The sequence below is a fragment of the Saccopteryx bilineata genome, chromosome 1, assembly GCF_036850765.1.
Source record: "Saccopteryx bilineata isolate mSacBil1 chromosome 1, mSacBil1_pri_phased_curated, whole genome shotgun sequence".
Classification (NCBI taxonomy): domain Eukaryota; kingdom Metazoa; phylum Chordata; class Mammalia; order Chiroptera; family Emballonuridae; genus Saccopteryx; species Saccopteryx bilineata.
Window position 1 is genome coordinate 364,681,121 of NC_089490.1, and position 24,369 is coordinate 364,705,489.

At 46.7% G+C, this 24,369-nt stretch overlaps 1 protein-coding gene across 7 annotated transcripts in view; it reads right to left on the bottom strand.

Annotated features, from left to right (window-relative positions):
- Window positions 1-24,369, bottom strand: part of SERGEF (secretion regulating guanine nucleotide exchange factor) — a 207,490-nt gene that overhangs the window by 39,964 nt on the left and 143,157 nt on the right. Inside the window, exons 11-12 of one of the 7 annotated variants that reach the window (XR_010728089.1) lie at window positions 10,942-11,155; window positions 7,128-9,682 (exon numbers count right to left, since the gene is read on the bottom strand). The exons of 5 other annotated variants lie outside the window; for them this stretch is intronic. The gene's annotated coding sequence lies outside the window, so the exon portion shown is untranslated. Of the gene's footprint in view, window positions 1-7,127; window positions 9,683-9,773; window positions 9,865-10,941; window positions 11,156-24,369 lie in introns of those variants that run through there. One more of the 7 variants, XR_010728090.1, reaches the window with a different exon arrangement.

A 24,369-nucleotide genomic window follows, 5' to 3' on the forward strand; every position in this document is an offset into this window, starting at 1 on the left:
GCCTCAGCTTTTCATTTGAGATCTCAGTTCAAAATGTCACCTCCTCGAGCCCTGTCCTGACCATCCTATCCAAAGTGCACAGACATCTCCCAGTCACTCTCTACCCCAGAGCCCTGTTTATTTCTTTCATGGCACTTAACATCTAAAATTACCTTGCTGACTTACTTGTTTGTGTCTTTACTATCTATGTTTCCCACTAGAGTGTGAGCTCCATGACAGACAGACCTGTCCTTCACGGCCATGGCCCAGCGTCTAATGCGGAGTCTGGCTTAGAATAGGCGCTAAATATTTATTCAAAGCTGAATGAATAAATTTCTGAAGATCCCTAAAGACAGGACTCCTATTTTTTCCTATGGCCTATTGCACACTCTTCTTGAACTTTAAATAATAAGCTGCAGAACATGACACTGGAAGTCAGGAGACTGGGTTCCAGGTCACTCCCATGTGTGGGCCTCATGAAGCAATGGAATAACCTCAAAGACCCAGGCAAGATGCCACAATTAGGAAAGAAACCTGTATTTGCCTTAGAAAAAGGGGGAAAGCCCTGTGGCTGAAGGGTAGGCTTCAGCGGTCCAGACATAGTCCTGGAACAAACGTCAGGGGTGTGACACGGCATGCCAGGGAAGGATGGTGTTTCCTGAACTGGCGTAACACTAAGCAGCGGTCACTGACGCGGGGCAGGTCGGAGCCTTGAAGCAGCCCCCAGGGGAAGGGGAGGGAACGTGATGGAGAGGACTCAGCACGGCCTCCACGTCCAAATGTAGTAAATGCGATGCAGCGGAGACCACTGGAGTAGAGATCAGAAGGGGGACGAGGGAGAGGAAAGGGGCTCTGACCGAGCACCTCCCCCATCACAGAGTCTGCTCTGCAGTTCAGCCACATCCCCTCCCGCAGTCAGTCCTCACAACCACCCTCCCGCGGGGGGAGTGACGGTCTCATTGAGAAACTTAGGCTCAGACCACCTACTTTAGCTCTCTGAATTTCAGCATGCTTATCTGTAAACAGATAAATAAGTAATATAAGAGGCCATGGCCAGTTGGCTCAGTGGTAGAGCGTCGTCCTGGCGTGCAGGAGTCCCGGGTTCGATTCCTGGCCAGGGCACACAGGAGAAGCGCCCATCTGCTTCTCCACTCCTCTCCCTCTCCTCCCTCTCTGTTTCTCTTTTCCCCTCCCGCAGCCGAGGCTCCATTGGAGCAAAGATGGCCCGGGCACTGAGGATGGCTCTGTGGCCTCTGCCTCAGGTGCTAGGATGGCTCTGGATGCAACAGAGCGATGCCCCAGAGGGGCAGAGCATCGCCCCCTGGTGGGCGTGCCTGGTGGATCCCGGTCGGGCGCATGTGGGAGTCTGACTGCCTCCTGTTTCCAGCTTCAGAAAAATGCAAAACAATAAAAAATACTAAAAATAAATAATATAAAAAATAAAGTAAAAATAAAAATAAAATGGATAAATAAAACCCATCTCACAGGTCTAGTGTGAGAATGTAGGAAGACAGTGTAGGGTGCTTTGTAAATGCTACTGTTATTAAGAACCACTTATAATGTTAATAACTAGTTTGTGCAAGGTCACACAGCTCATGAATGTCATAGGTGAGATGCAAATGCTGGGTGGTATTTTCACTATGTCAGGCTGCCCCTCATAAGACCAAGATTTGAAACACAATTCTGCCAATAACTAGCCGCATGACTCAGACAAACTGCTGTACCTTCCAAGAGCCATGCTCTCTTACTCTGAATAAAGGGCCCAAGAATTCCACCCTACAGAGCCCGCAGAAATACTAGAGAAGAAAACCAGTGAACACAAATGCACATTGTGTGCGAGGATGGGAACTATGATAACTGTGATGGGCACACTGAACAAGGACAAGTGTCTTCAGGCTGTCATGATCCAAGTGTGTTAGGTGGTGACATATGAAGGCAAAGCCACACATGGGGTGTCAAGGAGCTTGCAGGCAGCAAATGGCTTTGAGTTTATAGGGACTACGCTAGCTCCATCCAATGGCTAGTCTTCTGTATCTTGCTAATGCTCCCCTGGAAAATTATAAGTGTAAACTTCCTTAGACACCATCAAAACATATTTCAAGAGTTTAACACATTTGGAAAATAACTCCACATAAAAATCAGCTTTAGGAACAAGCTGGCATGAGAAAGGGACATAGCCCGAATTCTAACAGGGTCAGATTGCAAGCGGCTCGCTACCCTCGGCACCTGAAAGGGTTTCTCTGCAATGGGGACCGAGTTCTTTTGGGAAACTTAAGCCGGGTGGGCTAACCGTTTGCTGAGCGGGTGTGTCCTCAGGCAGAAACAGGACATGGTGTCCCAGCCACCCCAGGCTGCCAGCGAGCTGACACATGCCCTGCACTCGTGCCCAGAGAGCAATGGATGTTCTCCCGGAGCAGAGCATGCGGACTCGGCCATGCGCACACACCGCAGGGCCGACAGCTGGTCAGAGGCACCACAGGCGTCTCCCCTTCTTACATCCTGAGCTGCTGGCTGCGAGGCTCAACTCACTTGACCCGCGTACACAAAACTCCGGGAGATATTTCTGTACCTGGTTTTGCAGACTGACGGGAGGAGGTTCAGACAGTGACTCGCCCAGTCATACTGTTAGAAGAGGTGGAGCTGGAATTTAGCCGAGGTCCTTCTGACTTCAAGGACACTTCAAATCCTTGACAGACTTGCCTAAGCAGACTTACTTTTCAGGATAAAGAAGAAAACCAAGAATCAGAGAATCCCAGGGGTGCAATTCTCAGTCCATCATCCCCCCGTCCCCAAGAAGGGGTCTCTCTCTTCCACCTGACAAATGGTCACCCACACAGTTGCTCCTGCAGGAATACCTTCCCTAACAGGGACTCACCATCTGTTCAGCTGTAAGAAGTTCTTTGCTCCACAGACATAGGGAATGTCAGCTTCCCATGAGCACCAACATTCACATAGTTTTTCCCCTTTCTCTCTGCACTGCATGTTAAATATACCAGAGGATCTGTAAAAGAATACTATGCTCCTTATCATGATGGTAACCACTGGCCTGAACTCATGTGGCTTGTGTGTGTTTAGACTTTCACAAGGCAAACATGTCCTTAAGGCACATATCTATCCCACCTGGGCACGCAAAGGTCCTGTCACGTGGGCCAGTGGTGGATGAGTCACTCCTCTGCCCACGGGGCACCCTCCTCAGCCATCACACGGGAGGACACAGTCCTGCTCTGCCACTTCTCTCACCCTCCCCTGCACACAGAGATGCGCCTAGACAACAAACCAAACATCTGGCACAGGCTCAGGGTTGGAGGACGGGACATAGGTACTAAGCCTGCCCAACTGAGCCACATTCAAAGTCAAGAAGCAGCATTATTACTGATTCTTTACAGTCTAGGAAGACTTCATAAGAACAGACCCAGAGCCTTGGCCAGTTGGCTCAGCGGTAGAGTGTCGGCCTAGCGTGCGGAGGACCCGGGTTCGATTCCCAGCCAGGGCACACAGGAGAAGTGCCCATTTGCTTCTCCACCCCTCCGCCGCACTTTCCTCTCTGTCTCTCTCTTCCCCTCCCGCAGCCAAGGCTCCATTGGAGCAAAGATGGCCCGGGCGCTGGGGATGGCTCTGTGGCCTCTGCCTCAGGCGCTAGAGTGGCTCTGGTCGCAACATGGCGACGCCCAGGATGGGCAGAGCATCATCCCCTGGTAGGCAGAGTGTTGCCCCTGGTGGGCGTGCCGGGTGGATCCCGGTGGGGTGCATGCGGGAGTCTGTCTGACTGTCTCTCCCTATTTCCAGCTTCAGAAAAATGAAAAAAAAAAAAAGAAAGAACAGACCCAGAGACAGACCTGGGAATCTCAGCTGCAGAGGGAGCCCCTGAAAAACCAACTGTGAACTCAAGAACGTGCCCTCTTGATAAAGTCAGCAGTCAGCACCCTGGAGATTTAGCATTCCGAGAAAGGGCAGCTTGATTTATGATCATAAGGACAGCAATGCCGGATGGGCTCTGAAAACATCACTTCCCAAAGAACCAGGGGTCCTCTCTGACTTGGCACTATGCCCGCCAGATTGTCAATATATACTAACAGCAAATATTGTGTGTGTGTGTGTGTGTGTATGACAGAGACAGAGAGACAGAGAGAGGGACAAACAGACAGGAAGGGAAAGAGATGAGATGCATCAATTCTTCGTTGTGGCACCTTAGTTGTTCATTGATTGCTTTCTCTTATGTGCTTTGATCGAGGGGGGGGCTACAGCAAACCAAGTGACCACTTGCTCAAGCCAGCGCCCTTGGGTTCAGGCTGGTGAGCTGTGCTCAAACCAGATGAGCCCAGGCTCAAGCCAGTGACCTTGTGGGTTTTCTTCGGGTTTCGAACCTGGGTCCTCTGCGTCCCAGCCCAACACCCTATCCACTGTGCCACCACCTGGTCAGGCAATAAGCAAATATTTTAATCAACAAATAACTAAGGAAACAAATGGAAGAACACATATCAAAGACAAATATCTCACTCACAGATTTGGGAAAAAGCATTCAAACATGCATCAATACTGGAAATATTTCCTCTAAAGAAGCAGACTCTCTCCCCAGACTGTTCACACCCCTCCTTAGGCTGAATTTCCTCATGGCATCCTTTCCAGAATATTCCGGTGAGGAAACAAAATCACAAAGGGTGGAAAGCAAACCATGAGTCCTCAGATCAACTGGATCACACCAGCCTGACCCCCAGAGAGGCTGAACTAAGCCGGAATGCCCAGAGGGATCCCAAGGCCTCCGTCCTGCTATCAGTAGCCCTGGCCATGGACCATCTGCACTTGGACGTCTGCAAAGCACCTCAAATGCACTGTGTTCAAATTTAGGTCAAGACATTTCTACCCAAACCTGGTAGTCTTCCACCTTTTCTCCTTCTTTTTTTTCTTTTAGCTTAGAATGGCAAGGCCATGATCCACTTACACATCCAGAAACCTGGAGGCTGTCCTTCCTACTTTCTCCTTCCTCATAGCTCTCTTTAACCATTGGGTGCTGCCAATTTTATCTCCTAATATCTCAACGTGCCTCTTCCTTCTCAACCTTGCTGCCATTGCACTAACCCTATCCAGTAATATTTCTTACTGGCATGAATGCAAAAGCTTCCTCTCAACTGGCTTCCCCACGATCGCTCCTGCACCCTGCAGCCCATTCTCAAGACAGCTGTCAATAAGCTCTCTTGTAAATATCAAATTGGTGATATCACTCTCCACACATACAACACACATACATCAGCCTTTGCTCCAAATCCTCCAATGGTCCCCATGCTCTTAGAAGAAAGAGAAACAAAAGTCCTTAACAAGGCCTACAAGGCCCTGACCCCTCTCTTCCTCCTGCCTCACCTCACACTCTTCCCCACTCTCTGCACTCAGGTCATACTGACCCTCTCCAGTCTCTGAAAGCACTCAGCTGCCACCCACCTTAGGGGCCATGCTGGCCCAAATACCGAGACAGCCCTTCCCCAGCGTCATCTACTCCCTTACCTAACAGGCTCCTATCGATCCTTGAGAGCTCGGCTCAGATGGCACCTCCTAAGCAAAGCTACCTCCAACCACCTGCAGTAGATCAGAACCCCTATCACAGGACCTCATGGCAACTTGTCCCCTTCTTTCATAGCACTTATTCTAATTTGGAATTTTACATTTATTGCAATTATTTTAAAGTGTCAGACTCTCCGAAGAGACTGTAAGCTACTTAAAGGCAGGGATCATGTGTCATGTTGGTTTTGTCATTTTATTCAGGTCTGACACACAGTAGGTAGTCAATAAAAATCCATTGAATGAATAAATAAAATGGAGCTCTTTTCTGAGTTTATTGCAATCGATCACAGCGGGTCCTTTTCTAACAGCATTCCCGAGCTGCTCTCAAGTTTTCCTCGGTACTTGGGACTGTGGATGTTCTGTCATCTCTCCTCATCCCGTTCTAGGGGCTATCTTCTGCAGAGGAAAAGATCATGGCACTGTCACCACGGTTACCACAGTAACATTTACGGAGGACTTACCATGTGTGACGCTGTTAAGAACCACACGTGTGGTATTCACTTAGTCCTCACAGTGCTCTGAGGTCTACCTTATGCAACCCTATTTCGCTGAGGAAAAACTGAGACTCAGAGAGGTTTTTCTCAAACTTGGTGGGGCCAGGTTTTGAATCTCGGGCTAACTCTAAAGTCTGTAGTCTGAATTACAACCTGCTGCCCCGTGAAACGGGGCCAATAACACCTTCTCATCGTGATGTCATCAAGATTCCAGCACAGCTGGCATTTGGTAAAGGGTGGCTATTATTCCTCTTGTGGTGCTGGAGGCATGTGGGGAGGGATAACATTTACATTTTGCCCAGAAGAGAGCTAGTCAGACTGCCCTTCTGGGGCTGAAACAGCTGGATTTGGTTTGAAAGAGAGACTTTTATGAAAAGCAGCATGCTGTGGCCGTTCCAACACAGAGTGTAGGAGAGGGGAGGTGACATACTAACAAAACCAGCCCAAAGATCTCCGGCCCTGGGAATTAGCCATTCTGAATGAATGTGGGGTTCCCTTCGCAAACCCAGACACCAGGCGTGCAACAGTTCCTTGAATTCCTTTTGCTACTCCTAATTTCTACCTCCCTGCAACAGAGTCACAGAGAGGGCACACTGCATTTGGATTCCAAGCCTGAATTCTGATGTGCCCAGGCTGAGCACACTGGATCCACCAAAGTGCCTGGGCCTCCGTCAGAGCCTTGGGGTCCGGGGAAGCCAGCAGATGACAAAGGCCAGGTGTCACCTCTGTAGCTGGTTTGGGGTTGATCCAGTCTTCTGATCACCCCTCCTTTTCCTGCCAGTCCCCCCCCCCCTTAGGCCACGGAAAGAAGAAGAGTAGCTAAAGCATCTGAGTTCCTACTGCATGTCAAGCTCTTTTATGTACACATGTTCATGTAGTAAATTAATCCTCACAACAATCTTGAGTAACATGTGTTATTATCTTTACTTTATAATCAAGGAAACTGCAGTTTAAAGAGATTAAATGACTTGGGATAAATCACTTCACAGCAAGAGGTGAAACTGAGACTCAAATCCAGTTTTATTAGGTTGCAAAGTCTGTTTTTCTTTCGTTTGTCACACCAGAAGACTTACAATGACTGAGTCTACAGGAAAAGCTATGGAAATCACCCGGATGTGTGGGAGTGAAGCCACGAAAGCCCATTCCTGCCCCGCGCTCCCTCTGCTTACTGAGCGCTGCTCCTGCGCCAGGCACGGCGCTGGGTGCCAGGTACAGAGGTGGACAAGCTATGACCCCTGCTCCTGGGAGGTTCCCAGTCCAGTGAGGGGAGCTTTCTCGGGAAAACAGGGCAAGAGCAAATCAGGACACCAAGCAAGAGCGAGAAGGCAAAGGGTTCTAAAACAGCAGAAGCAAGGGGTTCTTAAGACAGCTACTCAAAACCTGGCTGCATCACCTGGAATCACCTGCAGGATTGTTAGAACCAAAAACGTCCAGGCATTCAATTCTGAGGTTCCACAGATATGCAACAGGGCCCGGGAATCTGTACATTTAACAATTATCCAAGTGACTGAACAGAACTGGTTTACAGGCCAGGAGAACAAAACCACCACCAGCGCGCTCCGGTCCCTCTGCAGGCAGGACAGCGGAGCGGCAGGCAGGGCGCAGGAACGAGCCCAAGGGCACACGGAGCCAGCGCTTCAGACTCGGGTTTCCAGCTCACTGCCAAATGACCTGCAGTCCTTTTCAAAAATTCAGAATGATTTATTTTGAAGCATTATAGGTACACATGATATATCTTACGTACATGGATTAGGTAGTTCTTTTAAGAACAATGTTATGTCCCTACTGGAAAATTATTATTATTTTTTTACCAAGGTACAGTGTAGAAAATAACAAAGATCAATTCAGGAGACTGAAATTATATCTGAAGACATAGGATGGACAGAGGTCTCCATAAGAGAAGATTCTGACCCACTCCTACCCCTGACCACCTCCATCCTCAGGGATCACCAAAGAGCAGGAACTTTTTTCACTAGTCAAGGATGGTGCTTCGAGGTCCTGGTCCCAGCACTGTGGTGAAGTGACAGGCTCTGGCAGCTGGCTACAGCCTTGCTATACCCACAGCATCTTCCTCCACCTAGACGGAGACATTCTGGTCCCTGCAAAAGCGAGGGGCCTCCTGCTGCTGACTTCTGTGCAGTAAGCTCACTCCCCTTGTCTCACTAGAATGGCTGAGACGTCCTCTGTTCCTTTCAGCTTTAGATTCTTCCCACTGGCGAGGTGTTGGAGACAGGTGAAGGCCAGATGTGCACAGGGGCTCTGAGGCTTGAGGGGAGGCAGGCCCTTCTGCGGGTCTCCTGTGAGCTCCCGAGCAGCAACCCATTGGCCACCTCCACCGGGTCCTCTTCCTGGGTCACTGCGGCGTGCCTGCCTCTGCTTGTCCGAGACTCAGAGCAAACTCTTCGCATCCCACCTCACCTTCTTCCTGTCCATCTTTCTGGCAGAAGCGGCTAAGTGAATTCCAGTCCTCTTTGCCTTCTAAGGCTCAGGGGCCAGGGCTACTCCTTTCCCTTCCACTCGCAGGCAGCAGGCTGGGAAGGGAGCCCAGGAGCAGTGGCTGGAGAGGTGGGGAGGGGGGACTCAGGAAAGCTCCGCTGGAGAAGCTGAGCAGAGAACGGATCCAAGGAGGGGCTCAGCAGCCACGCTGAGCGAGGGCAGCTGCACGAGGCCTGGAGGGGAGACTCGGGCTTCGGAAACCAGCCTCCCTCCTGGCTCTGTCCCTGGACTCCTGGGCAAGTCACGGCCTTCTGTTAGCCTCATTTTCCCATCTGTAAGTGAAAAAACTGAACTAACTAGCGTGTGTCCATGGTTCCCATCCAGATTTTGAAATTTGAAATTTTCATTTTTATTCTCTTTAGCATTGGGTACAAATGACTAAGATTGACACTGTGACTCAATAATAAATGTTTATAATCCAGAATCATAGATTCTGAAATCTTAGAGCTAGAAGAGAGTGATGAAACCAGTTCTATCTTTCCTACCTATTTGATAATAAGGAGATAAAGGCCCTGAGAAGGACTGTGAGTTCTGTGAGGGCAGGAACTTCTTATTCTCTACTGCATGTCTGACACATTTTCAAAAATGTTTGTTGAATGAATGGTCTCCCTTCAAGGTCATGCAGCCTGGGGGCAGGGGCTGCCTTACTTAGAGGAAGGGAGCAAGATAAGGCCAAAGCCTCAGGCTGCTCTGGCCCCTGCAGATATGGTGCTGGAGAGCCGTAACAGAGCCAGGAACAACTGCTCCAGGCTGGTGGTGCCAGCGGCAGCCGGCCACAAAGTGGGCTTCTGCTGCAGCCCTCTGAGCTGCGCATAATGAATCACGTGATATCAATTACAGCATTCTGTTAACAAGCTCGTGTCTGCCTGTGCATTGCCAATGAGTGCCCTGCAATTTGCCACGGATCTGCAGTTAATATGTGGCTGAACAAGTGGGCAGAGGATTTCAAACATTCCAGGCCCAGGGAAATCAGGTGGTTAGTTTGTTTTTGGCAACTACTGGCCTCAATGATCGGGCAGCAGTATGTAGGGATGTACTTATCCTCTCTGCAGAGAAGGTCTGTGTCCTGGGTACACTATTCTGTCCTGGAAGGAGCAGGCTGTCGGACTCAGATAAGACCAGCTGGAGAAAGCCATCACTGTACAATTTTCTGTGAAGTACTGGAAAACATAGGGCAGGGATAGAATGGTAATTAAAAAGTCTCACCTCCCGCACAGTTTGATGGACGGGTCATTTGGTCATCAGCTCTGAAATTTCACACAGGATTCAAAATCTGGCTGCACTAAACATGAACTGTGTGGTCTCTGAGGAAGTCTCTTTCTCTGTGACTTGATTTCCATATCTACAAAATGGGGATAATAATATCTACTGTGCAGGGGAATTTGCAAGGATTAAGTGACATAATGCAGCTCAAACCCAGAATAGCAGCTGGCATGTAGTGGATGCTCAATACATGGACCTCCTACCACGTTCAAGATATTTTCTGAAGGGATTCTCATCCCTTAATGAAGACTGGGGCCAGGACCCTAGGCAAACCCAGACCAGAGCCTCCGTGTCTCAGATGTGTGTGTTTCCCTTTCAGTGGTTCCACAGTGACGATTACACCTGCATTCATGAGCGGATGTCAGATCTGCCTCTTCACCTCCACCAGGCTGCCAAGAGAAGAGAAGTGAGCAAGCCTCCCAGTGCGAGGGGAGGCTGCTCATTCCTCCAGCAGCACCGCTGCAGCCCCTGACCTACTTTCTTACTAAAAATAGCCCCTCTTAGGTCACTGCTGCAAATTGAATTCCGCTGCTTCCCTGCACCCAGTAAGCAGGTGGGTGGGCATCAGAACACATTCAGTGAGCAGGAGCCTCTGCTTATGTGGCGCATGGCTGGCCAATAAGCAAGCATGCGCAGAGGGCAGAGGGCTCCTGCGCCCACCCCACCAGGCCCTCTGCACAGCGCAGAGCTGCCCTGGCCCTGTGGGGATGCCTTGGGGTGGGGAGCAGGGGAGAAGCCGCAGGGAGGGAGATTCTCATTCCTGGGCTCTGAAGTCTGCTAGAACTGAATTCAAATGAGCGCCATGCACTCTTGTTATTTAAACTTGAGCAAGACAACTTTTCTTTGTTCAGTTTCCTGATCTGTAAAATGGAGATAATAAAACTGACCTTCAGGTTTTGTACAGGGAAAATGTGTTGTGTGTAAAGCAGTCCTCGGCATGGAATACGTGCTCAGTAGTGAGGCTATTGCAGTTACTCTCTATTGTTGGTTACTCCACCATGCCCTCTTGCTGATGCCTCTCACAGCTGGGGCAGCCAGGGATAAGGAGACCATTCCCAGAACTAGAAAGATTTTAAGCTGAAAGCGTCCTGGAGTGACTAAGGTCAAGGGTTCCCACACATAGCTAAGCAATACAAGAACCAAGATGGTCTGTTACCAATACTGATTCCAGGGTCTTGCCTTGGGGATTAGGAATCAGGAAGTCTTCTCTGACGTGGGAATCTTCACTTCAATAAGCTCTCCATGTGATTCGTATGCACTGCCAGGACTGAGAACCTCTTAGTCCAATCACCTCCCAACAGATGACGAGCATCCTTCTAGGAAGTCAGTGAAATTAACCCTGGATTGGAAGGGTAGTAGGTGTTCACCCGCTGGACAAGGAAGGAAAGGGCATTTCAGGAGGAATAAACAGGACATACAAAAGCATACTCACACCTGTCAGAATGGCGCTCATTAACAAATCAACACACAATAGGTGCTGGTGAAAGTGTGGAGAAAAGGGAACCCTCCTGCACTGCTGGTGGGAATGCAGAGTGGTGCAACCACTGTAAAAAACAGTATGGAATTTCTTCAAAAAATTAAAAATGAAACTGCCTTTTGATCCAGCCATCCCACTTTTAGGAATATATCCTAAGAATACCAAATCACTGATTCAAAAGAAGAAATGCATCCCCATGTTTACTGCAGCATTGTTTACAATAGCCAAGATCTGGAGACAGCCCAAGTGTCAGTGGATGAGTGGATTAAAAAGCTGTGGTACATGTATACAGTGGAATAGTACACTGCCACGAAAAAGAAGGAAATCTTACCTTTTGCAATGGCATGGATGGAATTGGAGACTATTATGCTAAGTGAAATAAGCCAGGCAGAGAAAGACAAATATCATATGACCTCACTTATATGTGGATTCTAATGATCAAAGTGAACTGAGGAATAAAAGAGGTAGATGCAGGGTCACAGGGAGCAGAGGGACAGCTGTCAGAGGGAAGGGGGATGAGGGGATGGAATCAGAGAAGCTGAAGGGATTAGTGAAATTCTATATACATAACACAGAGATACAGATAACAGGACAGCGAATCCCAAAGGGAAGGGAGGAGGGGGGCATTGGGGGACAAGAGGGTGGGGGTGAGGGAGTTATATGAGTGGGACACTTGAATTCATGTTGACATAATAAATTAAAATTAATAAAAAAGATTTTTAAAAAAGCATATGGGGAGAAAGGCGTTTGTTAGGAAAATGTTCTGTGGTCATCACAGTGAGGTCACCATCTATGGTAAACAGTGGTGGCACAGGGCTAGCTTGTGGGAGCCAGATCATGATAAACATCTTTAACCATAAAGTTTTTCTAAAGATCTTTCCACAGGAAACAGTTCCAGAATATGAATTAATAAATGAAAGTGAAAGGTTCTTGATAGAGTTCCAAAGGATTTTTGTAAAAGTGACCAACTGTTGTTACAAATGAAAGGGTACGGCCCAGCGAGGCTGCATGTCCTGTCCCAGGCACTGCTGAACGGGGTGGGACCCAGGGCACCGCCTGAGTCTCCCGGTCGGGGCCGGTGCTCCTTCTCTACATCACACCGCCTTCCGACAGGCCGAGGCTGGATGCACTAGGCCTCTGCAGCCAGGCCTCTGATCACTTCTTTTTTTCTTTCCTTTTTATTTTTTTAATGTTTGTTTATTTATTTATTTATTTATTTATTTTAGAGAGAGGAAGGGAGAAAGCAGGGGAGGGACAGGAATATCTCTTCCTGTGTGTGCCCTGACTGGGGACTGAACCAGCAACCTTTGCACTTTGGGACGACGCTCTAACCAACCGCACAATCTAGCCAGGGCTGATCGCTTCTAACTTAGGATTTTAGGTCAGCAATGTACATGCGTAGGCGATGAGAACAGTGTGTGTATGCTTACATGTACATGTGAAGCTCTACATATGAGCCTATCTTCCTAACTTTATCATGTATGCTCCCCTACCAATGACTATTTCTGTTTTGCCAACCCTAACATATGTTACACTGTCTTACCTCCACACCTCTGACCCTACATAAAATGTCTCCTGTTCTCCTAGTCAAAGTCCATGCCTATTTTTTATTTTATTTTTTTTTCATGCCTATTTTTTAAAAAGAAAGATCTACATAATCCAAAAAGCATTTCCAAACTATGGGTATTTACTATCGATAACATACACATGTGATACTTATTTGTTTTGCAGCATCCTTGTATAAGTGTAAAATTATTTAAGCTTACCTACAGAATAAAAGTTTGTTTTAGGCCTCTGTTATTAAAAAGAAACAAAACACTCCCCACTACCACCCTCCTAAAGCTAATGGAATAGATCTACTTCAGAAAGGCACTTCGAGAGCTCGAGTCTGATGGGCTCAACACAGGCTGTTCAAACCTGCTGCACCTTGCATAGCATGGTAGCAAACATTTTGGGAGACTGGAAAGAGCCCTGGACTGGGAGACAGTAAGTTTCCACGTGCTGAGGACCTACTCTGACCAGGCACAATGCCAGTTGCTTTATATATATGACTTAGAATAATATTAAAATAACCCCAGCAAGGGAAATATTATTCTCTCTATTTTATTGATGAGGTATGTTGTGATCTGAGAGACTGAGTCACTTGCTCAAAATCATTGATACACCATTAGTGAGTGTCAAAACCAGGATTTAGCCTGACCAGGTGGTGGAGCAGTGGATAAAGCATCGGACTGGGACGTAGAGGACCCAGGTTTGAGACCACGAGTTCACCAGCTTGAACGCGGGCTCATCTGGTTTAAGCAAAGCTCATCAGCTTGGACCCAAGGTCGCTGGCTCAAGCAAGGGGTTACTCGGTCTGCTGTAGCCCCACAGTCAAGGCACATATGAGAAAGCAATCAATGAACAACTAAGGTGTCGCAACGAAAAACTAATGATTGATGTTTCTCATCTCTCTCCGTTCCTGTCTGTCTGTCCCTGTCTATCCCTCTCTCTGACTCTGTAAAAAAAACAAACAAACAAACAAACAAAAACCCACCAGGATTTAAACCCAGGCATGTCTGACTCAAAAACCAATTTTTTCTGCTTTACTACACTGTCTCAAAACTGAAACTGTTCTACTTCAGACACATCATGAGAAGGCAGGGTTCTTTGGAAGAGACAATAATGCTGGGAAATATCGAAGACAGCAGGAAAAGAGGAAGACCAAGTATAAGATGGACTGACTCCATAGAAGAAGCCAAAGGCATCAGTCTAGAGGAGCTGAGCAGGGCTGCTGAGGACAGGACATCAGGGCTGCTGAGGACAGGACATCAGGGCTGCTGAGGACAGGACATCAGGGCTGCTGAGGACAGGACATCAGGGCTGCTGAGCAGGAGACTGAGCAGTCCTAGGGTCGCCAGGAGTCGCTGACTCAACAGCATGTAACACACACACACAGGCTCAGCAAACGTCATTTCAGTTCTAACTCTGCTATTACCAAGCTATATGATCCCCAAGGAGGCTCTCTGAGTCCTAGCCTTCTCAACTGAAAGTAGGGATAATTCTCTCTCCATCCTGTCCCTCACTCCTCCCTGCCCACACACAAGCTATTGCCATGATTAAACGATACAATGAGCGTAAGAGATCCAGATGGACATACTGATTATTATTAGAGTCCTGAACATCACAACTGGTCATTCTGATGATGACTAGAGACCCTGCCAAGATCCCCTGTCACTTCAGAAGAATTTAATTACACTCATTAGACAGCCTCTTCTAGCAACAGAAAGTGAATGCCTGCAATGCATTTCATAATAATCCTCAAAGAGATCTGAAACAAAGAGGTTAATACTCAGAGAAAAATGCATTAACCAAATACTGCATTACCAGAGCACTCGGGGGAATCACGGTTTCCCAGGACATTTTACTGGTCCATCATTTATATGTGTGTATTAGTACATAATGCACAACATCAGCCTGTTTCTAGAAACAAAATTTAGCGGAAGGGAGGCTGAGCTCAGACTTCACCCCCAAGGGGTCAGAGAGCAACCGGTTTGGGGCATTTTTCCAGTTTTCCAGAGGCTTCTGGTGAAATGTCAGGAGACCTGGCTTGTAGTTCAGATTCTGCTGCTTACTGGCTGAACAACCTTGGGCAAGCTCCTTGACCACTCAGTCTCAGTTTCCTTTTACATAAAACATTCAGCATATATATGTGGGTGCCAGGAGGGGCTCCTGCACTGTGGGGCCCTGTGGGTACATAAGTATCCTGAGAACAGAGTGGGAACACAGGACCTGATACAAAATAATTATCGCTTTTCTCCCCTAAGTTATGGAGTCAGCCACACTGTGAACACGAGCAGGGGTGATGCATGAGAGTCCTCCAAAGTTTCAGGCGTTGGAGGTTTGAAGGCCAGTGTAACAGTGAGAAACCTTGCTGAAGACTAGAGCAAAACACTTGTGTTCAAGCATTATCACAGATTTCCTTAAGCTGATGGCACCCAAGGAGACTGCTGGCTACTAATGGGGGAAATGACGTGGCTGTGAAGGCAGGAGCACGCGCCTTCAGAGAAGCTGGGCGGGCCCCTCCGCGCCGCCAGCCCGACCCTCCTCTGCTTACACAGAAAGGATAAAGGGCCACTTGAGGAAGACACCACAGTTTTAAACCTTAGGTTGGATTGAACTAAAAATAAGACTGTGATTCAAATGCCTATTACTGAGTCGTCTGCTTTTGCCTTTTCAAACCAGATTGTCTCAGCCCTCATCAAATCCACATCCCCAGGTGCTCGTTCCCACAACTCAGAGACACCAGGAAGAAGGACTGAGAGTTTAATGAGCACTCCGTACCATGCTGGGCCCTTTAACACCTGTGATCTCATCTGTGCTGCACAACAACCCTGCCAGGTATGATCGCTCCCATTTTACAGATGAGGAAACTAAGGCCCAGTTGGATGACATTACATGTCAAAGGCCACTCAGCTAGTAAGTGGCAATGCTGAGAACAGAACCCAGGTGCATCTAACTCCAGGCTCTCTCTTAAATGCATGTTACCACATTTCCCAGTATGAAGCTGAGCTTCATTTTAGGCTTAGTGAGTGATGAGAGCAGCACTGCTGTCCACTTTACCTTTCGGCTCTGGGAAGCACTCAGCAAAGCAGCCATCTAGTGATTCACTCCTGTGACTGGCAAGACTTCGCTCAGTTATAGCTTCAGCAGCTGCTAGATCTGCTACACCACTCCACCCCCTCCAGCTGGCTCAGGGAGGCGGATTTATTTATATACGAATTTCAGTGCCCTCAAGGCATAATAATCAGAGACTTTCTGGTGGCAAAAATGCCATAAATCATAATAAAGGACAAGAGGAGTCAGGGTTGGGAAGATAACAGGAGAGAGGATGTTCTGAAAAGCACAACAGTAGGTACAGGTGCAATAGAGGAACTCCCAATGTTAACAGAAACAGTTCCCTAGCAGTTTCTGCATCTGATTCTCATAACACCCCAGGTAGTAGATGTTAGTATCTCCATTTTATAGATGATGAAAGTGTGATTCTGAAAAGTTCAGTTCTCAGGTCCAAGGTCTAACAGACTGGATTAGAGCCTGAGTCTCCCAATTCTCATCCAGTGCTTCACCCAACCCAGCCAATCCTAAAAGTTGTGAAAGACAAATCTGTGGGACCTGCAGAGAAGGCACCTGTCGTTCTGCCGCCCTACGTGACAGGACCGGGACGGGCAAAGCGGCCGTGTCAGGGAGGCGGGCAAAGCGGCCGTGCCAGGGAGGCCGCCGAGTGCGGAGCCTCGGGCTCGAGAACCTGAACACTTCTCCTAATCCCACCTTGGATACCTGCTAACTGTGTGACCCTGGGCAAGTCACTGAATCTCTCTGCCTTGACTTCCTCCCTTATAAAAGGTGGCTAATAGTAGTATCTACCTTAAGAGTCGGCATGACAGTTACACAGAAAGAAAGGAGCCGTGCAAGCCCGTGCCTGACTCCAGGGCACACACTAGGTGTCCCTGGCTGTCACTGTTTCATCATTCTCATTGCGAAGACAGACCCCAGCACTCTGTTGAGTACACAACAGGTGCTCACATAGGAGGTGCTCAGAGAAGGCTCACGCCCTCTCCTTCCTCACGCTCCCAAACCTCCCAGGGCACAGTTGGGAGAGCAGAGGGTGCTCCTTGCCAGGCAGCCTGACCGGGCCGGCCTTGTTTTCTGGGACAGTGAGCTGCTGCACCAAGTCATTCAGTAGACCTCATGCTATGTGCTTTCAGGCCACTCCCCAGAAACCAGTGACTCCACCCTGGACTTTCCTCTGGGAGGCAGGGCCTTCGCACATAGAGGCTCCTCCCGAGGCCCTAACCCTCACAATGACTTCCTAATACACAGGGAGAAAGTTATGCAAAATGAGTAGGTCCCTGCACAAGACGGCTAGGAAAGCGGTCTCTGCCCTGGGCCAAATCACTGCCGCAGCAGAAATGATCAGACAAGTCATACTGATGTGCCACTTTGAAAGGCACCGAATGCCACACCCTACACCAAGGCCACTTCGCAGAAACACTCTCCACAGATACAAAAAGAAAGCATGGTAAGTAGATCAACCTCACTAACCTCTACTAAAACAACATCCTGATCTTTCCAAAGAGCTGAAAGTCTTCATTCTCATCTCCTACTTCTATTTAGATGGCCCACAGGCATCTCACGCTCATTTACATTCAAAAAGAAATTCATCACCTGCCTTAGGTCTGCTCCTTCCACTCTCCAGTATTTCCCTTCTCAGGCAGTGAGGATACATCTACCTGTCTACTGAGCGGAATACTGGGTACCATCCTGATCCTGGCCACTCTTCCCTTCTCCACCCTGCTCACACTGTTAATCCCAAAGAGCTGAGTCGCTCTTCCAAATCTCTTCTTACTTTCCATCTCAGTTGTCACTACTTAATTCCTGTCCTCATCACACCCCTCCCTGAAGGCAATGCTCTGCTTTCACTACCTGTCCCTCTGTTTCCAGACTGTCTCTCCTTCCACTTGGCCTGTCTGTCCCAGAATGATTTTCTTAAATAAGGTGACTAATTGTTCTCCTTTAGGGAGGACAGTCCTTCTTTTGTAAAAAGTGTCCCTCCCTCAAAAAGTGTCCTTCCACATGTCCTCCTTTTTGATATTGGAAGACTAATATGTAAATGTTTGTATTCGATGGATGCAGAGTCGATCCATTGCGTGTGATGTGACGTATTTGTATTTGACATGACGATTTGTCAAGGATCACTACAGTGTGGCGAGACGCCATTATTAAACGCATGCACTCCACATGGTAAACCTTGAGAGAGCATGCGATATACCGAGAGCGCAAATGGCTTTGTGTACTTCTTACTGAAACATGACACGGCACATATGACATTGTAGACTCATGATTATTTCTTTCTCAGTGAATATTCAATCATAAACAGATAAGCACAATTCACATTTTATTAATTCATTATCTATTTAATAATTTCCAAATACGTATAATTTTATTTACAAGTATTTTCCTGAAATTCGGGTTTTAAAGTGGAAATCTAACCTCAAATCATATCTATTAATAACACATTTTGATTAAATAGTTGCATAAAATAGATGTTTTTTAATTAGAAAATGATAAATACACCTGAATATCACTCCAAATTAGAGGTTTTGTTAGATATTTAGTTTTACTAAATGAGTACTTTTTTCATACAATTATTATTAAAAATCAATAGGCATGTAAGCATAATTACAAGATTAAATATTACAAATGTTTTTATTATGCATCTATCATATTATTGTATATTACTGTTGCAATAAATAAAATGTTTCTTTTATTTACGATATTATTTTATTCAATTATTTTTGTCCTTTTCATTATAAAAAAGTTGGCCACCTTATCTTAAAATACAAGCTGAATCTTGTGATGGTCATTTTCCATGCCAATTTGTACCCAGTTAGTCAATTAAACACTAATCTCAATGTTGCTATGAAGGCATTTACAGATGTGATTGACAACTCTAATCAGTTGACTTTATTTATTTATTTACTTATTTATAACTAAATACTTATTTTATTTAGAAGAGGAAGGGCTAAAGCGAGAAGGAGACAGGAAACACTGGTTTGTTCCTGTGTATACCCTGACCAGGGATCAAACCAGCAACCTCTGTGCTTTGGGACAATGCTCTCACCCAGTGGTCCCCAACCTTTTTTGGGCCACGGACCGGTTTAATGTCAGAAAATATTTTCACGGACCAGCCTTTAGGGTGGGACGGATAAATGTATCACGTGACTGAGACAAGCATCAAGAGTGAGTCTTAACTACATGATTCCATACATTGGTGGAACATAAAAATGAGACTAAGAGACATGGACAAGAGTGTGGTGGTTACCAGGGGTGGGGGGAGGGAGGACATGGGAGGGAGGGAGGGAGAGAGTTAGGGGGAGGGGGAGGGGCACAGAGAACTAGATAGAGGGTGGCGGAGGACAATCTGACTTTGGGTGAGGGGTATGCAACATAATTTAATGACAAAATAACCTAGACATGTTTTCTTTGAATATATGTACCCTGATTTATTAATGTCATCCCATTACCATTAATAAAAATTTATTAAAAAAAAAAAAGAGTGAGTCTTAGACGGATGTAACAGAGGGCATCTGGTCATTTTAAAAAAATAAAACATTGTTCAGACTTAAATATAAATAAAACAGAAATGATGTAAGTTATTTATTCTTTCTCTGTAGACTGGTACCAAATGACCCATGGACCAGTACCGGTCCACGGCCCAGGAGTTGGGGACCACTGCTCTAACCAACTGAGCTATTCCAGTCAGGGCTCTGCTCTGTTGACTTTTGTAAAGGAGATTATTCTAGATCAGTGGTAGTCAACCCAGTCCCTACCGCCTACTAGTGGGCGTTCCAGCTTTCATGATGGGCGGTAGCAGAGCAACCAAAGTATACATATAAATAAAAAGATAGATTTAACTATAGTAAGTTTTTTTATAAAAATTTATTCTGCCAAACTTAGCAAAAATCCAACATAAAGTACTTGGTAAGTAATTATTATTATATGCTCTAACTTGTTGTAACTCTGCTTTATAAATTTTATAAAGTAAAGTTACTTCCCTACTTTATAAATCACCATTACTGTGGAACCGGTGGGCAGTTAGAAAATTTTACTACTAACAGAGATACAAAAGTGGGCAGTAGGTATAAAAAGGTTGACTACCCCTGTTCTAGATAGTGTGGGTGGATCTGATCTAATTAGTTGAAAGGCTAAGAAGATAATGAGAGTTTTTCTGAGGAAAAAGTTCCTGCCAACAGACTGTAGTGTGAGCTGGCCTTTCCTAAAGATTTGCCCCATGGATTTCAGACTTGCCCGGGCAGCCTCAATAGTTGTTGTAAAGCCAGTAGCCACGGCCATCAGCACAGCCGCCTGGCCAGTGCAGGTTCATATTAGATTCGAACAGACGGTAATGAAACAACAGAGCCAAAAACTGGTGAGCCATCACCTTTAATCCTAGCTTGCACCCGGCGGGCAAGAAAAACACACAGTGGGAAAACACTTCCCTTTCCATTCAGGGCTCCCAAAGCCACTGACTTACTTATCCGAGTTTCCTAGAATCAAAGGTTTCTACCTCACCAGCCTTATTCACCCCTGTTTCCCATCTCCTCTCTGCACAAACTCTACACAAACTGGCTTCTCCTTCAGCACTCCACCATCTTGGCTACTTCTCCTGGCCTCCTCCATGTGGCCCTTCTCTGATCTCTTACAGCATGGGCTCTTCCTAGAACATAATCACTCTTCCCTGGAACAACGTAATCTCTCTTCCTTTTTGAAACCTTATGGCACAAAAGCCCTCCCCCAACACATATTAATATAATCACGCCTATCCCAGGAAAGAAGGGCAACTAATATTATCATCTGGGCAACAGGCTTCCACGTGGGCAGCGCCATCTTTAACAAAGTGAGCATACTATATTTTATCTGCGGAACAGTCGTGTAAGCCGAGTCTTTGCATTAAATCTCTCAATATATGTCTCCTACTGAGTCTGTTTCTCTGGTTGAACTTGGGATGATCTACTCTGCCTCTGAAACAAAATGACTATTTTGATAGAAACTATTAGACTGGTAAAAATTGGTAGCTGGGTCACTCCAAGTTTCGGCAAGGATGTAGGGCTACAGAATCTTCACGTACTAGTGTCCTGTAGCAGACTAAATTAAGCTAGCTGCTTCACATATACTATCTCATTTAATTGTCATAACAACTCTGAGTAGTCCATTCTCTTTCTCCACACAGGAACACTGAGACTCAGAGAGGTTGTAATTCACTCAAAGTAACAGCTAGAAAATGGCAGAACTGAGATTTAAAACCTAGTCAGGTTTCTTTTATGGACTTAGTGTCCCCCCAAAATCACATCAAATTTATCTGAGAATAATAATACAATATTAAACCTATGATACTCTATCTTGCTTTTTAAGTAAAACTTTTCTTTTATAACCATGTTAACACTTTTTTTATATCAAAAAGTCTGAATAAAACAAGGTCAGGGATGGGGGACCAGATTATTATCTTTATCTTTATAGTTATACAATCAGAACCCCTGGAGAGTAAGCAAACTACTTAAAGTCACAAAATGTAGATTAACAAAAGCATCTTAACGGTCTAAAGGGCCCGATTAAAGACATCTTCTCTTGGGGACAGCCAGTTCTGGACTTGGAAGGTGCCTTCTGAGAACACATGGTTTGAAGCAAAGGGTTCTGGGCTGAGTGGCGGGAGATCTGCTTTCTCAGTTGGCCCAGGTCTCGCCTCTGGCTAGCTCACAAATGGAACCTTCATATTCATAGGACACTGAGATTCTCAGATAATCCCTGACACATACAACCAGCAACCTACCTCCTGCGATTACTAAGGGAGCACTAGACATACATTCTCTGGAGAAACTGACCCAGAGAGGCCCTGGATTCAGTAAGCAGCAGATGCACTGGAGGGTGAGCGTGAGGACAAGGATGAAACAAGTGATTTAAGCGAGAGACGTATAAGTGATAGGACCCCAAACCTCCTTCCTCCATCCTGTTCCAGAAAGTCAACATCCAGGCTTACATCCTCCAGGTAGGAGATTAGGAAAGAAGCCCATGAATACTGACCTCTGGAGATCTGCCAGTGGAAAAGCTTCCCTCACTCCTCAGTCCAACGTTCTACAAGGAAGCCCACCATCAGTGAGCTATCTCCACGCACACAGGCTCTCACTCAGTGTCTCACTGTTCAATGTGAACAGAACAGCCAAAGGTCACCAGACCTCTACAGAGGGAACCTCTGTAACACTCAGGGTCTCAGCAGAACGCAACAGCTCAAACAGGGGAAAGTTTAATAAAGGAACCACTCCCAGAGGCGTGAGCATATTTAGGGAAACTAATCAGAGACGGTTTAGTACCCCAGGGCTACCAGGTAAAGCTAGAGCTTTAACACGTCTGTCTAAGCCTGTGGAGGCAAAGGAAGGGAGCAGTCCTCAGAACCAAAGAGGGAGAGTTGTGGGAAGGATGCCAGACGAGCTGTGGCCCTTAACAGAGGGAAAAGGTGGGATACACCTGGAAAGCCAACAAAAACCATCTAGCGCAGTCTCCAATGTGTAAGACAGAACCCAAAACAGAAAAAAAGTTGAAGAAACAGAGAGAGGGTAAAGAGCAAAAGAAAACATTTTTAAAACTCTACAATAATATCCATTGAAAAATGGCAGATGATAAGGCAATCTAGTTTTTAAAGGATTAAAGAATAAGAAGTCCTTGGAAATTAAAAATGATAACCAAAGTAATAATTCCATTAGAAAGGCTGGAATCCCTGGCCGGTTGGCTCAGTGGTAGAGCGTTGGCCTGGCGTGCAGGGGTCCCAGGTTCGATTCCTGGCCAGGGCACACAGGAGAAGCGCCCATCTGCTTCTCCACCCCTCCCCCTCTCCTTCCTCTCTGTCTCTCTCTTCCCCTCCCGCAGCTGAGGCTCCATTGGAGCAAAGATGGCCCGGGCACTGGGGATGGCTCCCTGGCCTCTGCCCCAGGTGCTAGAGTGGCTCTGGTCGCAACAGAGCGACGCCCCGGAGGGGCAGAGCATCGCCCCCTGGTGGGCAGAGCATCGCCCCCTGGTGGGCGTGCCAGGTGGATCCCGGTCGGGCGCATGCGGGAGTCTGTCTGACTGTCTCTCCCCGTTTCTAGCTTCAGAAAAATAAAAAAAAAAAAAAAAAAAAAAAAAAAAAAGAGAGAGAAAGGCTGGAAGACAGTAAAACCATGTCCAAGAGAAAAGGAAGCTGAAGAAATTAGATGGTAAGTCCAGGAGATTCAATATACTTCTAATATTACCCCAGAAAGAGAAAAATAAGAAAAAAATTATCAAAGAAGTATTTTTAAAAAATCCAGAACTGGCAGAGCATCACAAAATTTCAAAACACTAATGATAAAGAGAAGTTCTTAAAAGTTTCAAAGAGGGAAAAGAACCTGTTCACAAAAGAAAAGGAATCAGAAAACGGTAGACTTCTCCAGAGTAACAACATAATCCAGAGAACAAAGGAAAAACGCCTCCAATCAAAGGAAAAGGATTTCCAACCTAAATCTTACACACAGCTAAACTATCAATCAAGTGTGAAAAGAGAGTAAATACATTTTCAGAAATTCAAGGAATCAAAAAATGTATCCCCAACTAACTGTTGTCAGGAAGCTACTGGAACAGGTGCTCCATCCAAATGAAAGATAAACCAGAAAACGAGGAAGACAGGGAGCAGATGAACCCGGTGAAGAGAAATCGCAGGGACGGCCGTTCAAGCTCGGGGAAGGCTAAACACTCTGCTCCAACACACAGCAACCAGGCAGTATGTGAGGGCAGGGGCCAGCTCTCCCGTCCACTCAGCCCCTCCCCAAGGGCCAGCTTCATGCCGGGAACAATGGGAGAATGTTTTCATCAATATATGCCTGGGTCTGGAGCTGGACACTAACTATCTGGGAGGGGCGCCCCCTAGCACCTAAGGCTGCGCTGACTTCTGTACTGACCCACTGGCCAGAGCGAATTCCGGATCGGGTCGGCGACCTGGTGCTGAGTGAAGGTGCAGTGCTGGTGGTGCATCCTGGGCAAGGGACGGGGGCCTGCTGAACCCTGCTAACGTTGCCCAGTTTAGCCTAATTTCCTGCTATTCTTGGTATCATTCCTGGCATGTAGTAAGCTTTCAATAGTTAAACAAATCTCTGGAATCTTAAAATAAAAAAATTAAAAAAAATAGAAGAGCAAGAGAGATGACAAAGAGGGGCATATGGGAAGCAAGAAGAAACACCAGAAAGCACTGAAATGAGTCAGAGCCAGAACTGGCGAGCACCTACTCTGTGCCAGTAGCTTCTCCATGAACCACACAATGCATTCCAATGACAAGCACGTACAGAAGGTATTATTATCTCAGTCCTTAGAGACGAGAAACTCACAGGCCAGAGAGGGTCACACTGATAGTAAGCAGCAGAGCTGGACCTGGTACCCATGACTTCCTAATCTAAGCCTCAGTGCCTTAGACCATATTATGCTGCTTGAGGCATCACACAACCTTTCTGAGAGTCCATTCTCTCTTTTGTACAACAGGACTGTACTTTCCCTGAGAACTTCAGACTT